Genomic DNA, 19061 nt, shown 5'->3' with positions numbered 1-19061 from the left:
AAACGAGCCGGACTATCGACTTACAAGAAGGTAGTGACTCCAAATCGCGATGATAAACAAAATACGACAGCCAAAGAGCGATCCCGGAGGCTGTACACGACGATGCTGACGAAGTTTGACTGCGTGGTAATGGACGACGAAACCTACGTCAAAGCCGACTACAAGCAGCTTCCGGGACAGGATTTTTATACGGCAAAAGGAAGGGGAAAGGTAGCAGATATTTTCAAGCACATAAAACTGTCAAAGATCGCAAAGAAATATCTGGTTTGGCAAGCCATCTGTACCTGTGGTTTGAATTTTCATAGCTTCCGGGACTGTCAACCAAGAAATTTACGTGAAAGAGTGTTTGAATAAACGTCTTCTGCCTTTCCTGAAGAAACACGGTTGTTCCGTACTGCTTTGGCCGGATTTGGCATCTTGCCATTACGGTAAAAAGGCCATGGAGTGGTACGCCGCCAACAACGTGCAGGTGGTTCCCAAGGACAAGAACCCTCCCAACACGCCAGAGCTCCGCCCAATTGAGAAATACTGGGCTATTGTCAAGCCGAACCTAAAGAAGACCAAAAAAACTGCTAAGGACGAGCAGCAGTTCAAGGCAAACTGGCTTTCTGCGGCGAAGAAGGTGGACAAGGTGGCTGTACAAAATCTGATGGCAGGTGTCGAGCGTGAGGCCCGGCAATTCGGATTTGGAAAAGCGAAAGCCTAACTGAATATTTTTCCTGAATTTTATACTAATTGAACTTGAAAAAGAAATTTAATTTAATTTTTTGAATAAACGATTTCACCGATTTACACGCGTTTTCCCTTGACCAAATTTTGACCGTATCACCCTTTATGACCACAGAGGCCAATTTTTTGATCCGATTTAGTTGCAATTTTTCACAGGGAGTAGAATTAGCATTGTTGTTTGAAATCGGTTCAGATTTAGATATAGCTCCCATATATATATATATATATATATATATATATATATATATATATATATATATATATATATATATATATATATATATATATATATATATATATATATATATATATATGTTTTTCTGATTTCGACAAAAATGGTCAGAATACCAACATTTTCCTTGTAAAATCACCACTGCTTAGTCGAAAAGTTGTAAAAATTACTCTAATTTTCCTAAACTTATAATACATATATATCAAGCGATAGATCATAAATAAACTTTTGCGAAGTTTCCTTAAAATTGCTTCAGATTTAAATGTTTCCCATATTTATACCCTTCACCACTACTGTGGTACAGGGTATAATAAGTTTGTGCATTTGTATGTAACGCCAAGAAATAGTGGTCATAGACCCATCTTTTAGTATACCGATCTGCTTAGAATTAAATTCTGAGTCGATTTAGCGATGTCCGTCTGTCTGTCTGTCCGTCCGTCTGTCTGTATATGTAATTTTGTGCACAAAGTACAGCTCGCAATTTAAGTCCGATCGTCCTCAAATTTGGCATAGGGCCGTTTCTTGGGACAGAGACAATCGCTATTGGTTTTGGAAAAATCGGTTCAGATTGAGATATAGCTGCCATATATATTTATCCCCGATTTGGTCATAGTTAACGTGTTTATCAACCGATTTTCTTGAAATACAGTACATCCAAATATTTTATGCATCTCGAAAATCTTGCAAAATATCGGTTCAGATTTAGATATAGCTCCCATATATATCTTTCGTCCGATTTAGACTCATATGACCACAGAGGCCAAAGTTTACTACCGATCTTCGTGAAATTTTGCACAGAGGGTAAAATTGACATTCTACCAATGCTTGGTAAATTTGATTGAAATCGGTTCAAATTAAATTTGAACTTATATGGCCACAAAAGCCAGAGTTTTGCCCTGACTTGCTTCAAATTTTGCACAAGCGGTACTTTTAACGATACTATTGTATGTGCCAAATATGGTCAAAATCGATTCAGATTTAGATATAGCTCCCATATATATCTTTCGTACGATTTGGACTTATATGGTCTCAAAAGCCAGAGTTTGGTCCTGACTTACTTCAAATTTTGCACAAGCGGTACTTTTAATGATACTATTGTATGTGCCAAATTTGGTCAAAATCGATTCAGATTTAGATATAGCTCCCATATATCTCTTTCGTCCGATTTGAACTTATATGGCCTCAAAATCCAGGGTTTTGCCGTGATTTGCTTCAAATTTCGCACTAGGAGTACGTTTAGTAGTATCGGCAATTGTGCCAAATTTGGTTGAAATCGGTTCAGATTTAGATATGGCTCCCATATATATCTTCCGTCCGATTTGCACTCATATGACAAGGGGGCCCAAGTTATAGTCCCATTTACGTGAAATTTAGCATAGATAGCAGAATTATTATTCTAACTATACATGTCAAATTTAGTCAAAATCGGTGCAGATTATATATAGCTCCCATATATACCTACACTAGAGTTGGGGAAATATTGTAGACTGTTACACATTTTAGACCCATTTTCAGTGGAAGTTTCCTCCGATTAACTAGATAGCGTTAGCCGATTTAAATTTTAATTCTAGAGATTTTGTAGAAGTAAAAAACTTGTCTCCTTTATATAGCTTCCAGCAAATGTGAAGTAGTTGAGATGGTAACACCAATGTTGGCCTACATAGGGGTGAAGGGTATAATATAGTCGGCCCCGCCCGACTTTAGACTTTACTTACTTGTGATATTTAAATGTATGTATTTGGGACAAACCTTTATATATAGCACCCAACACATTTGACGGTATCGAAAATTTAGACCTACAAAGTGGTGCAGGGTATAATATAGTCGGCCCCGCCCGACTTTAGACTTTCCTTACTTGATTTCTTCTATAAAATACATGTCTTATTAATATATTCAATATACTTATTTAAAATCAAAAGCATCGACTGGCCTTGAAATATTAGTTTATTATTCCACTATTTCCAATTTTCATGTAATGTTATCAACTGTAAACCGCATTTTTCTTCTTATTGTACCTTTCACTTTTAATAACTTGCTGCCTAACGATTTTGTCCTCCTTTTACAATTTCAATACCTACAAATATAAAAAAATCATAAACCAATTTTTTCACAAAAGGTTAGAGTCATTGAATATTACCTGATAATTGAAGACGAATTAAGTGGTTTTTATTCTTGTGGTATTTTCTCACTAATTTAAAATAACAAATATTTTATATATTTTATTTGTTATTTATTATATTATTTTACCAAATTATTTTTTAAACAATCTCTCCGTATACCATAACAACACGATTCCAACTAAAAAACAACCCACGCGTGTGTTTCCTTAAGTTTTGAAAGGATTGAGTACTTCTTAGTACGAATGAACTAAAATATTTTTCTATGCAAAGTGTTATTCGTATGTAAGATAAGCTTCCTAGAATAAAGGAAGTCAGTGTTATCGTTTTATAAGAAATATTACCAAATTTGAGGAAACTTGGCTGTAGTTCGATTTTTGTTTATTTTTATGAATGCTTTGTTATCAGTGAATAAAACTTTCTTGTTCAGTAGTAAATTCTTATACCCAGCGAAAAAACAGTGTTTGTAAAATGCCTTATTGTTATTAATGAACTATTCCTAACTGCTTTCAGTTTAGGATTTTGTTTTACTGAATCAACATTTTATTCATTCAAACATTTTATTATTTCACACAAAAATTTAATTGAATTGAAATAAAATGGCTAAATTAAAATGATGAACATTTTTTTTAAGTTTCGAAGGCACTTTCTTCTGGGTGCACCATGTGGTTTAGGGTATAACACTTGATGGAGGATCCCGAGATGCTTTTAAAAAGAAATGTTTGTGGAACAACTTCAATTTTTTTACTGGATTCTAAAACCTTATCAAACGAACTTCCTTGGATGTGAAATAGTCAACTGACAGGGGTTTAAATCCCCGCAGGGATGAAACTTTTCATTTTATTTTCATTGTTATACCCTAACCCACATAGTGGTCAGGGTATAATAAGTTTGATCGGCCAAAAATGTGCCTACCAGAAATATTGATTTCAGACCCCATAAAATATATACCGATCAACTCAGAATCACCTCCTGAGTCGATCTAGCGCTTGGTGTCCATGTATTTGTTGTTCACAGGATTCCGGTCGCAATTATTAACCGATTTTTATGAAATTTGGTAGAGGGAGTTTTTTGGGCACAAGGACGAACGCTATTGAATTTGGAAGAAATCGGATCAAATTTAGATATAGCTCCCATATATATGTATCGCCCGATTTCGACAAATGGGGTCACGTTGCGCGTTTTTTCAAACGGATCGTCACCAAATTTGGCAAAAGGTAATCTTATCCATCGCCCTTCAAATCTGCAAAATTTCATCCAAACCGGTTCAGACTTAGATATAGCTCTCATATATATGTATCGCCCGATTTTCCCAAATTTGGCCACAAAACCTTTATTTATCAACCTATCTTACTCAAAGTTGGCTAAATATAATCTTCTATGTGCAAAAAATCATCGAAATCGGTTCAGATTTAGCTATAGCTCCCATATATACGTACCGCCCGATTTTTCTAAATTTGGCCATAAAACCCTTATTTATCAACCGATCTTACCCAAATTTTGCTTAATATAGTCTTCTATAGCACTAACTATATGTGCAAAAAATCGTCGAAATCAGTTCAGATTTAGATATAGCTCCCATATATATGTATAGCCCGATTTTCCCAAATTTGGCCATACAACCCTTATTTATTAACCGATCTTACTAAAAGTTGGCTAGATCCAGTCCTCTATAGTACTAACTATATGTGCAAAATTTCATCGAAATCGGTTCAAATTTAGATATAGCTCCCATATATGTATCACCCGATTTTGAAAAATTCGCCCCTAATAACCTTATGTTTGACCATACAGGCCTCATTTCGTAACTGATCTTACTCAAATCTTGCACAAGGTAACCTTTTGTGGTATTTATCAAACCCGCAAAATATTATGCAAATTAGTTCAGATTTAGATATAGCTTCCATATATATGCATCGCTCGATTTTCCCAAATTTGGCCATAGTACTCTTATTTATTAACCATTGTTACTCAAATTTCAAATTTTGAAGTACCAGCCGATCGTACTTATACGTACTTGTAGCTCTTACATAAGAATATTGCTCGATTTTTACAAATTTGTATTTATTACCCACACTAATTTAACGATTTTCTCTTTTTTAAATAATGGGCTCAATATTAGTGGCTTACTAACTCCGTAGGCGTAATATCAACACAGCCAGTTGGGGAAATTCCCTATATGTAGGGGTTTTCTAATATTTAGCGTCTTGTAGGGACCTAGGACCACAATGTAGGACATTTTCACTCAACACAATTTGTAATAATTTTTACATTTTGGTGGCTCTAGAGGAGGAAATGATATTTAACAATATGTGGTAAACTTTATTCCTGTAGAAAATTTTGTCAACATTTTATTTCTATAGAATATTTCGTCAAAATTGTATTTCTATAGAATTTTTTTTCAAAATATTATTTCTATAAAAATTTTTCTCAAAATTTTATTTCTGTGAAATTTTTTCTCAAAATTTTATTTCTATAGAATTTATTGTCAAAATTTTATTTCTATAGAAAAATTTCTCACAAAAATTTGTTTATAGAAACTTTTTCCAAAATTTTATTTTTATAGAGATTTAACAAAAAAGATTACTAATTTGGGTATAATTCTACCAACTGTGGCAACCGTGGTCGTAATACAAATTTATATTCTAAGTTATATACGTTGCATGTTCATGTTTTAAGATAATAAAGTACTTAGAACCATTTTTTTTTTGTAAAATTTTTTAAATTTAACGAAAAATATAGTAAGGAAAATTGTTTGGGAATGTATGGGAAAGTAGGGAACTTTTTTTGTCCTTGTAGGGTAAACCGAACATTTTCCCTGGCAACATTGACTATGAGCTATAGTCAGATTGACACAAAGCACCCATAGACATGTACCCCTTAATTTTCTTAAATATGCAACTGCGGTTTATCTCCCAGATCTGTATGTTACCCCACAAATGCTTATGATTACTAATTCTGTAATGGTGGTTTAGGGTATGATATAGTCGGCCCCGCCCGACTTTAGACTTTTCTTACTTGTTTTTTTTTACAATAGTTGTCTAGTTGTTTTTTGCACCAATTAACATAATTGTTCAAAATTATAAATTTTGGCTTTAAAATTTCAAATTGAGTATTTTCTAAGACTGGCCCAAAATACCTTCGTCGAAAGTGGGACAAAATTGATGGGGGATCACAGGGTGCTCTTAAATTTTTTTATGGAATGGGAGTTTATAGAATTTCCTTTTTTGCTGGGCAGCTACAAAAAGACGTTCCGGGCCAGTGTTATCTACTGTGCCACTTTTTTAAAACATTTATTAATGTTGTATGATTTTTATACATTATGGCCTTAAATACCGTTAAAATTACGGATAAGGTCGGCGTCTTATGCGCTTTACAGACATATCCCATATATTGTGCCCATTATAAGTTAAGTCCGAAGGCATAATCGATACGGCTGTATGTTTATGGGATCGATAACACATTTACCGATTATTTAGTCATCGCCGACAAGTCGTATCGATCCGACACACTGTAAGATTCTTTACATACACCGACATTCCGTCCGGAATAACTGATAGTCTGTAAAACGCATTAACAAATATTCGAGTTTACCATTCGAATACTACACTTGTGAACAATTTCCCCTTTTGTGCCACAATGTACTCATTGGACGAGTGTTCCGCCTAAAAGTATGCAAAGGAAAATTTATAGTTTTTAAATCGAGTTAATATTACATTTCAAGGAATGGTTTTAAATGTTAGGTTAGTGAGAATCTATATTAACAAAATTATTTCACAATTCTATGTAAAATACGCATATAAATGCGTTTATTACACCGAAAAGAATGAACTACCATGCACGAAAATTGAACTAAATTTTACTCTATTTGAGATTTCCAGACATCGTTGTTAAAACCAGGAAATTGTAATGCCCTGTTGTACTTTTTAACTGCAGTTCACGAAATTACATCCTCTCATAGAAGAAAAAATTAACTCTCTATTTCACTAAAGCCAATTTAACTTTATTTTAGTTCATGGAATTATTATGTTTGGAGAAAGTTTCCTCTACTCTACTAATTTTTTGTGTACGTTAGTTAAATTAACTAAAACCGAGGAAAAAAATATACACAAATGAAGAATAAAGATTAACTAAATTCGTGTCTTCCACAAAATAGTTCAATATTTCTTTAAATTTGTAAATTTTACTACAAATGCGTTTATCATGAACTTCGTCTGTCACTAAAGACATTCTTGCAATTTTGAACTCCAATTTTTTCCTTCAAACTACAAAATTTTCTTTAACAAGTGAAAAAACTTAATTATGTTTAATAAATTTGCTTGAATTTGTCGAAAAATATATGCTTATTTTTATGACATCGGCGTGATGCCAGCGTTTGTTATACTGTTTAGTTAAAATTTTCTAAAAATATTCAAAATTTTCTAAAATTAACCGAAATTTTCCTTCCTGGTGGGTTCACTGTTTTTTCAGAGCATTGGCGCCAAATCATGATCACTTTAACCATACAGTAGTACATTCTTACTATTTTTGGGAATCGTACGAAAATTTTCCTTTTCGTACGAAATTTTTTTGTTTTAGTTCATATTGAACTTATGTGTACGGCCATTGAACTTTATACTCACGTTTAGTTCATAAAATTTTTGAGATATACTTAAAAAAAGTAAGATTTCATTAAGCTGTGGAAAATTTCGATAAAAATAATAAAATTTAACTACAAGCAAATAATTTTTTTCCAATAAAAATAAGTTGAATTTAGCGTTAGTTTAACTACGGAAATTTTTTTCTGTGAACTTTTTCTTTGTAAAAACGTGTGCCACCAAAAAACTGTGTTTATTACAATACATTTATTTTTGCGTAAATAAAATCATTAAACCATAGTCCAAACAAACTTTTACGGCGAAAAGTCACTTCCAAACGATGTTCATTGGTCTAAAATTTCATTCGGGAGCAAAGTTGAGATCTGTAATTTTAATTTTATAAGGCCTAGATAGAAATAATTTCTTCGACGTTGAGAATTTTACCGTCAATTAATTCTTAAAGTCTATTATATATTGCGACCCACTTGTTTATATCCTCTTATAAATATGAACAGAAAAGCGCACCAAATATTTGCGCAGAACAATTTATAGTCCTTATTTTTTTTTTACTTATCAATTTGTTTGCTCTTTCTTCGTATTTCTTTTGTATTCAATTTCTTCATTAAAGATGTTTTCCTGTATCCTTACACGGATGATTGGTGTGGTGGACTTGGCTAATGAGTTGGAGTACTGAATGCTGCATTTTTTTGGTCTTAAGCATTCCAATAAAATACCATTTTAAGGCGTAAAATGAGGCAACCACATACAAATGTTAACATTTGGATAAGATGAACAGCTAACTGCGTTTTCTTTATTCATATATTAAATCGTTAAATATGCATCGAAAAATTATAACTGCGGTAAAATCTTCGAACCACAGAATAAAGTCCAAAAATTTGTTCTCTACATTGAACTTATTTGTATAGTCCTGGGAGACTTGCACCAGAAAAAAGTAACCCCTTCTTTAAGTTAAAATGAACTCATTGTGAAGAAAGTTGAACTTCGTATAGCGCCAAAGACATTTTTATTTGTTTGAACGATGTGATTTCCGTAGAAATTAGGAAGAGTGCATTCTATATTTTAGATAATATATATATATATATATATATATATATATATATATATATATATATATATATATATATATATATATATATATATATATATATATATATATATATATATATATATATATATATATATATATATATATATATATATATATATATATATATATATATATATATATATATATATATATATATATATATATATATATATACGAATGTTTCATAAAATTAATATGTGTAAATGTAAACACATATAAACTTACAAATTTCGTGTAAACATATATATGTTGTGATATTTTATTCAGAGAGCGACAGAGAGAGAGAGAGTATAGAGAAAGAAATAGAGATGGAAACCGGGAGGGTTGACGAAAGATATCAACATAACACAGCGAGAGAATCAAAAGAGAGCAATTTCTGTGAAACTGCTTGTATGTTGTTTCGGAAAGTCTAAATATTATTTAATTTGAATACTCGTGTAAAGAGAATAGACATTCGGAAGCGGGCATTAAGTTCGACTTTTGCTAAAAAATTGAAAAAGGTTATTTTCTTTAAAATAAATTATTAAAGAAAAGTAAAAGGCAAAACAGGGTCATTTTAGAATGATAATGCCAACGTAATACCGACCTTAAGGGTAAAAATGACATTAAGTACAAAACACGATCAATTTTAAATGCATTTAAAATGGTGTTAAATGCTAGTAAAAAACTGTTCACGGCTAACTAAATTTATGTGTATATTATAAAATTATTTATGTATGTTTATACTCGACTACACGTTCTTCTTTTGTTAGAGTTTTTGAATTCCTTCCAATATTTCAAGCTTTTATACCAAAAACAGTTTTTTGCTACAAAATTATTATTTTTGCAATAAAAAAATTATCCAAAAGCTCAGTCCATTTCGTTTATATCAAGCATTGTTCTTTTCTGACTGTAAATCTTTAATAACACACATTTCGAAGTTTCATTGTAAAAATTTCATTTAATAATATAAAAATATAAATACAAAATTTAAAAAAAAAATACAAAACAAAAATGGTTCTAAGTACTTTATTATCTTAAAACATGAAAATGCAATGTATATAACCTAGAAAATAAATTTGTATTACCACCACGGTTGCCACAGTTGGTAGAATTCTACCTAAAATAAAATAAATAAATAAAGAAATAAAATTTTGAAAAAAGTTTCTATAAACAATTTTTTTTTGAGAAATATAGAAATAAAATTTGATAATAAATTCTATAAAAATAAAATTTTGAGAAAAAATTCAATAGAAATACCATTTTGAGAAAATTCTTTATAGAAATAATATTTCGAAAAAAAATTTCTATAGAAATACAATTTTCAAAAAATGTTCTATAGAAATAAAATGTTGACAAATTTTTCTACAGGAATAAAGTTTTAACAAAAATTTCTATAGAAATATTTGTTTGGTAGATTTGTGGTAATCTTCAAATTTTGTTAAATTTTTTTTTTTGGCACGAGTGGTACCACATTGTTAAAGATGAAGCCTTGCCGGCTTCTAATTTCCTCCTCTACAAATTGTGTTGAGTGAAAATGTCCCTACATTGTAGCACTACGACCTACAAGACGTTAAATATTAGAAAAAACCTACATATAGTGAATTTCCCCTACTTGTAGAAACACTGGCTGTAGTTGATATTGCACCTACGGAGTTAGTATGCCACTAATATTGAGCCCATTATTAAAAAAGAGAAAATCGCTCAATTAGTGTGGGTAATAAATCCAAATTTGTAAAAATCGAGCAATATTCTTATGTAAGAGCTACAAGTACGTATAAGTACGATCGGCTAGTACATCAAAACTTGAAATTTGAGTAACATTGGTTAATAACTAAGAGTACTATGGCCAAATTTGGGAAAATCGAGCGATGTATATATATGGAAACTATATCTATCTAAATCTGAACCAATTTGCATAATATTTTGCGGGTTTGATAAATACCACAAAAGGTTACCTTGTGCAAGACCATACAGGCCATGAGGCCTGTATGGTCAAACATAAGGTTATTAGGGGCGAATTTTTCAAAATCGGGTGATACATATATGGGAGCTATATCTACATCTGAACCGATTTCGATGAAATTTTCCACATATAGTTAGTACTATAGAGGACTGGATCTAGCCAACTTTTAGTAAGATCGGTTAATAAATAAGGGTTCTATGGCCAAATTTGGGATAATCGGGCTATACATATATATGGGAGCTATATCTAAATCTGAACCGATTTCGATGATTTTTTGCACATATAGTAAGTGCTATAGAAGACTACATTTAGCCAAATTTGGGTAAGATCGGTTACTAAATAAGGGTTTTATGGCCAAATTTAGAAAAATCGGGCGGAACATATATATGGGAGCTATAGCTAAATCTGAACCGATTTCGATGATTTTTTGCACATATAGTTAGTGCTATAGAAGATTATATTTAGCCAACTTTGAGTAAGATCGGTTGATAAATAAAGGTTTTGTGGCCAAATTTGGGAAAATCGGGCGATACATATATATGAGAGCTATATCTAAATCTGAACCGATTTAGATGAAATTTTGCAGACTTGAAGGGCGATGAAAAAGATTACCTTGTGCCAAATTTGGTGACGATGAGTTTGAAAAAACGCGCAACGTGACCCCATTTGTCGTAATCGGGCGATACATATATATGGGAGCTATATCTAAATTTGATCCGATTTCTTCCAAATTCAATAGCGTTCGTCTTTGTGCCCAAAAAACTCCCTGTACCAAATTTCATCAAAATCGGTTAGTAATTGCGACCGGAATCCTGTGAACAACAAATACATGGACAGACGGACGGACACCAAGCGCTAGATCGACTAAGGAGGTGATTCTGAGTCGATCGGTATATATTTTATGGGGTCTAAAATCAATATTTCTGGTAGGCATATTTTTTGGCCGATCAAACTTATTATACCCTGACCACTATGTGGTTTAGGGTATAAAAAGAGAAAATCGCTCAATTAGTGTGGGTAAAAAATCCAAATTTGTAAAAATCGGGCAATATTATTTTGTAAGAGCTACATGTAAGTCTAAATGCGATCGGCTAGTACATCAAAATTTGAAATTTGAGTAACATTGGTTAATAAATAAAAGTATTATGGCAAAATTTGAGAAAATCGTGCGATGCATATATATGGGAGCTATATCTAAATCTGAACAAATTTGTATAATATTTTGCAGGTATGATTGATACCACAGACGATTACCTTGGGCAAAATTTTGGTACGATCAGTTAATAAACGAGGCCTCTGTGGTCAAAAATAAGGCTATTAGGGCCAAATTTGGCAAAATCGGACGATACATACATATGGGAGCTATATCTAAATCTGAACAGTTAGTGCTATAGAAGATTACATTTAGCCAAATTTGAGTAAGATCGGTTGATAAATAAGAGTTTTACGGCCCAATTTGGCAAAATCGGGCGATACATATATATAGAAGCTATAGGTAAATCTGAACCGATTTAGATGAAATTTTGAACATACAGTAGAAGATTACATGCTGTAGAAGATTACATTTAGCCAAATTTGAGTACAATCGGTTGATAAATAAGAGCTTTACGGCCCAATTTGGCAAAATCGGGCGAAACATATATATGGGAGCTATAGCTAAATCTGAACCGATTTCGATGAAATTTTGCAGACTTAAAGGGTGATGCAGAAGATTACTTTGTTCCAAATTTGATGACGATCGGTTAGTAAAAAGTGCAACGTGACTCCATTTGTCGAAATCGGGCGATACATATATATGGAAGCTATATCTAAATTTGATTCGATTTCTTCCAAATTCAATAGCGTTCGTCCTTGTGCCCAAAAAACTCCCTGTACCAAATTTCATCCAAATCGGTTAATAATTGCGACCGGAATCCTGTGAACAATAAATACATGGACAGACGGACGGACGGACGGGCACCAAGCGCTAGATCGACTCAGGAGGTGATTCTGAGTCCATCGATATATATTTTATGGGTTCTAAAATCAATATTTCTGGTAGGCACATTTTTTGGCAGATCAAACTTATTATACCCTGACCACTATGTGGTTTAGGGTATAATGAAGAAGATCTTTGGGAGAACATTTTTGGAAGTGCTTTTAAAGTCGTGCCTTTAGGAGAACTTCCAAATTTTTTTGCTGGGATATATGTGGCAAACATGTTATACTAGTTCATGAACATTATATAGTGTGCTAAAAATGTGAGTTCCAAATATATAATTTTTACACCGATACATTTTTTACGATACGCCCTAATAAACATTTTGTGATATATGTTTATTTAATACGACAATTCGAAAGCATACATTGATTTATTTACCAGAGGATACTTATCAAATTGATGATATCAATTGTTTGCAGTTGTGATGTCAATGTATACAGGTAGGCGAATGTTTGTGTGACCTGTGTCTGAAACTCTATATTACAAATACGGACATCACTGACAGACACATCTATATTTGTATAAATCGATGTTGTATGTTTACACAAAAATCGATATATGCACATAGATACATATGTACATTTGCCTTTACTTATACAACAATGTAAAGGTAATTTAACTGAAGTATGGCACACGTCATCAAATGATTACTGGCCTAATGAACATTGACCATGTAAACAGATTTTGCCTTGTTTTCGTTCTCACAAACCTAGGATTACAGATAATTGATCCTTCACCAAATAGTAATTAAGGAAAATCAAAACATCTTTGGAAATATTTCAATAATACTATTAATTGAACATAATGTGGAACACTTGCAAGAATAATAATGAGGTGGCTTTATTCTATCATTGAAACAATAATTTTCTCAGTTTCGGTAAATTACTTTAATAGAGAGGTAATTTATTAGAGTCATAGATATCCTTTGTATGTATGTGTATTTTGGTCAATGGATAAAATCACTATAATCTAAATAGAAAAGGACGGAATGGAATCGAATTCATACAAAATACACTCATGTAGGGAAATTACTTAGCCTACTGAAAAATACGAGTAAGTAACATATACACTGCAGTAAGTTCGGTCGGGACGAATCTTAAATAACCACCTTCATGGTGGTCAAATATAATAGTTTCCTCTGATAACTCCTCGTCGTAATTGGTTACTTCAGGTGGAGTTTAAGAAACAGACTACCTCAAAAAATCGGTCCAAATGATAGGCTTCCCAAAGTTAAATTGGAAGTTTCTACAATGTAAAAAACTTCGAATATGTGGAATCTACGTAGGGAGACAACATCAGATTCTGAATTTATAGGAACCATTTTGTTTGAGTTTTAGAGAAATCTTAAATATCTAGTGTAAGCGTGTCAGAAAATGATAAAATAACGCTTGATTTGAAATCAAAATTCTTCAAAGTGTTATCCCTATTTTTCGAATGAGTACGAGTAGCAAACTCTGGAAATTTGTCTTTAAGTTTCTAGCAAGTTGGATGACCAGTGCGCCTTTTGTGCCCTCAAGAAGAGAAATCGCGAAATCTGTCTATCTAGAGACTTTGCACTCATAAAAACTAAAACTAATCGCAGAAAAAAGGATAACAATTGAGGTTGCCTGAAGCCAACGAAGACAAAAGGGGACATTGGCCCATATGGGGGTTATACCAAAACATGGACTGCTACTGTTTGTGGATTCTACACTGATAGAAAAAGCTTCGTTATATCAACGAAAAGTGTCATTAAAATTGAGCTAACGAAACAAATTCGTATATAGAACGAAATTTCTGATTATTATAACGAAAAAGTCCATTGTCTTAGTTAAAATGTTTCGTTGTATCAATCACAAATATCGTTGTAAATTTCTAATTTCAGGAAAATCACTAATGCATTCAAGCTCCATCGGCCTGAAACTTGGCACAGATTCGTTTTATCTTTGTAGGCAGGTCGAGTCCGGTCCAGGTTTTGATATATAAATTGACCCTCCGATTTGGGGTCTTGTGCTTCTAGATACCGTAGTTTTTATCCGATTTTTTAAAAAAATATATCGAGAGGTGTTTTAGGACCACAAGTAGGTGTGCTGACTTCTTGGGCTACTAGAAATTTATCAGATTTTCCTGAAAATGGATATATAGAATAATTTTAGATCTGTAAATAGGTGTACCGAATATGATGTGTATCGATCCAATTTGTGATACAGATCAGTAATGCCAGTATTGAAATTCTCCCCCAAATCGGGGAAATTTTTTCGTGGGGTCGTTGGGGACTTGGTGTGGAATTTCCACAAATTTAGAGATTTTTGTAGGGAATTTTCGAAATCTGTTCAATATAATAAATCAGATTAAGAATTAGGGTTTGACATATATGAAATTCTTTACAACAACTACATGCTTACAAAAAAGCTTAAAGAAGTACAGAGAATCTCCAAAATATAAAAAAAAAAACTTTCCTCCTCCACGGCAATTATTTATCACTGATATGGAAAATATATTCCATACATATAAAGGGTGATTTGTTAAGAGCTTGATAACTTTTTTTTTTTTAAAAAACGCATAAAATTTGCAAAATCTCATCGGTTCTTTATTTGAAACGTTAGATTGGTCCATGACATTTACTTTTTGAAGATAATTTCATTTAAATGTTGACCGCGGCTGCGTCTTAGGTGGTCCATTCGGAAAGTCCAATTTTGGGCAACTTTTTCGAGCATTTCGGCCGGAATAGCCCGAATTTCTTCGGAAATGTTGTCTTGCAAAGCTGGAATAGTTGCTGGCTTATTTCTGTAGACTTTAGACTTGACGTAGCCCCACAAAAAATAGTCTAAAGGCGTCAAATCGCATGATCTTGGTGGCCAACTTACCGGTCCATTTCTTGAGATGAATTGTTCTCCGAAGTTTTCCCTCAAAATGGCCATAGAATCGCGAGCTGTGTGGCATGTAGCGCCATCTTGTTGAAACCACATGTCAACCAAGTTCAGTTCTTCCATTTTTGGCAACAAAAAGTTTGTTAGCATCGAACGATAGCGATCGCCATTCACCGTAACGTTGCGTCCAACAGCATCTTTGAAAAAATACGGTCCAATGATTCCACCAGCGTACAAACCACACCAAACAGTGCATTTTTCGGGATGCATGGGCAGTTCTTGAACGGCTTCTGGTTGCTCTTCACTCCAAATGCGGCAATTTTGCTTATTTACGTAGCCATTCAACCAGAAATGAGCCTCATCGCTGAACAAAATTTGTCGATAAAAAAGCGGATTTTCTGCCAACTTTTCTAGGGCCCATTCACTGAAAATTCGACGTTGTGGCAGATCGTAAGTCTATTCATGATGAAATGTCAAAGCATACTGAGCATCTTTCTCTTTGACACCATGTCTGAAATCCCACGTGATCTGTCAAATACTAATGCATGAAAATCCTAACCTCAAAAGAATCACCCTTTAGAATAGAGTTCATATCGGGACAACAACGCCTTTTAATCGATCACCTAATTTTATTTCTTGACTATTTAGAACTATGTTTTGATTCATAAATACACTCCCATTTTTATTTCACGAGCATTTACAAGACGATTTGATGACACTTTATACCAATAGTTAACTCCGATGAGGCCTTGTATCGGAATATATTTTGAGCACCCACCTCCTGGTTTTGTGTTTTGAAATCTTCATCTTTTTGTAACTCGCAAACTGGTATAACAAAAATTGTATATTTGTCCAATTTTTAATTGTTTACGGATTTTCTACAACAGAGTCTATTCCATTACTTTTTTTCAAAAAACTTGGCAAAAACTTATTGGTGATTTTTGTGGGGAATTTTAAATTAAATTGGGGATTTTGGGGGATAAAAGCGTTCCGTTTTCGGGACAAGAGCCCGGAAAACACTGGCAACACTGGTACAGGCCCCATATATGGTAGACTTATCTTCCGATTTCACTTCTTAAAGGGTGATACGGTCAAACTTTGGTCAATATAAACTTGACGTATTTCTTTCAATTTTGCATTTAAAAAACCTGAACACCCCTCATTTTGAAGGTGTGTGTGTGTGTAGAATGTTGCTCCTATTTTGATTTTGGAATTCACTCTTCAGTTGTCAAAATGCCGTCCAAGCAAGAAGAGCAGCGTATCAAAATTTTGCTCGCGCATCGCGAAAATCCGAGCTACTCGCACGCAAAGCTGGCAAAATCGCTAAAAGTTGCCAAATCAACCGTTACAAATGTAATTAAAGTGTTTGGGGAACGTTTGTCGACAGCCAGGAAGTCTGGATCGGGGGGAAATCGAAAACCGGAAGCCGCTGAGACGGCAAAGAGAGTTGCCGGTAGTTTCAAGGGAAACCCTAACCTCTCTCTCCGAGATGGCGCAAATAAGCTGGGTGTATCGTCTACAACCGTGTACGAGGCAAAAAACGAGCCGGACTATCGACTTACAAGAAGATAGTGACTCCAAATCGCGATGATAAACAAAATACGACGGCCAAAGCGCGATCCCGGAGGCTGTACACGACGATGCTGACGAAGTTTGACTGCGTGGTAATGGGCGACGAAACCTACGTCAAAGCCGACTACAAGCAGCTTCCGGGACAGGAGTTTTATACGGCAAAAGGAAGGGGAAAGATATCAGATATTTTCAAGCACATAAAACTGTCAAAGTTCGCAAAGAAATATCTGGTTTGGCAAGCCATCTGTACCTGTGGCTTGAAAAGCAGCATTTTCAAAGCTTCCGGGACTGTCAACCAAGAAATTTACGTGAAAGAGTGTTTGAATAAACGTCTGCTGCCTTTCCTGAAGAAACACGGTTGTTCCGTATTGTTTTGGCCGGATTTTGGCATCTTGCCATTACGGTAAAAAGGCCATGGAGTGGTACGCCGCCAACAACGTGCATGTGGTTCCCAAGGACAAGAACCCTCCCAACACGCCAGAGCTCCGCCCAATTGAGAAATACTGGGCTATTGTCAAGCGGAACCTAAAGAAGACCAAAAAACTGCTAAGGACGAGCAGCAGTTCAAGGCAAACTGGCTTTCTACGGCGATGAAGGTGGACAAGGTGGCTGTACAAAATCTGATGGCAGGTGTCAAGCGTGAGGCCCGGCAATTTAGATTTGGAAAAGCGAAAGCCTAACTGAAAATTTTTCCTGAATTTTATACTAATTGAACTTGAAAAAGAAAAGAAATTTAATTTGATTTTTTAAATAAACGATTTCACCGATTTACACGCGTTTCCCCTTCTGACCGTATCACCCTTTAAGAACATAGAAGGCGCATTGACCATCTAAATTGCTCGAAACTAAAAGTAAAACTTCCATATTTTAATTATTATACCATAAACCACATAGTGGTCAGGTTATAATAAGTTTGATCTGCCAAAAAATGTGCCTTCCAGAAATATTGATTTTAGACCCCATAAAATATATACCGATCGACTCAGAATCGCCTCCTGAGTCGATCTAGCGCGTCTGTCCATGTATTTGTTGTTCACAGGATTCCGGTCGCAATTATTAACCGATTTTGATAAAATTTGGTACAGGGAGTTTTTTGGGCACAAGGACGAACGCTATTGAATTTGGAAGAAATCGGATCAAATTTAGATATAGCTCCCATATATATGTATCGCCCGATTGCGACAAATGGGGTTACGCGCTTTTTTACAAACGGATCGTCACCAAATTTGGCAAAAAATAGTCTTTTTCATCGCCCTTAAAGTCTGCAAAATTTCATCCAAATCGGTTCAGATTTAGATATAGCTCTCATATATATGCATCGCCCGATTTTCCCAAATTTGGCCACAAAACCCTAATTTATCAACCGATCTTACTCAAAGTTGGCTAAATGTAATCTCCTATAGCACTAACTATATGTGCAAAAAATCATCGAAGTCGGTTCAGATTTAGCTATAGCTCCCATATATATGTACCACCCGATATTCCAAATTTGGCTAGGTTAGGTTAGGTTAGGTGGCAGCCCGATGTATCAGGCTCACTTATACTATTCAGTCCATTGTGATACCACATTGGTGAACTTCTCTCTTATCACTGAGTGCTGCCCGATTCCATGTTAAGCTCAATGACAAGGACCTCCTTTTTATAGCCGAGTCCGAACGGCGTTCCACATTGCAGTGAAACCACTTAGAGAAGCTTTGAAACCCTCAGAAATGTCACCAGCATTACTGAGGTGGGATAATCCACCGCTGAAAAACTTGTTGTTGTTCGGTCGAAGCAGGAATCGAACCCACGACCTTGTGTATGCAAGGCGGGCATGCTAACCATTGCACCACGGTGGGTGCTATAAAACCCTTATTAATCATCCTATAGTACTCAAAGTTGGCCAAGTGTAATCTTCTGTAGCACTAACTGTATGTGCAAAATTTCATCGAAATCGTTTCAGATTGAGATA

The sequence above is a fragment of the Haematobia irritans genome, chromosome 3 (genome assembly GCF_050003625.1).
Source record: "Haematobia irritans isolate KBUSLIRL chromosome 3, ASM5000362v1, whole genome shotgun sequence".
Taxonomy (NCBI): Eukaryota; Metazoa; Arthropoda; class Insecta; order Diptera; family Muscidae; genus Haematobia; species Haematobia irritans.
The sequence above is the reverse complement of the archived record's forward strand: the minus strand, read 5'-3'. Positions refer to the sequence as shown.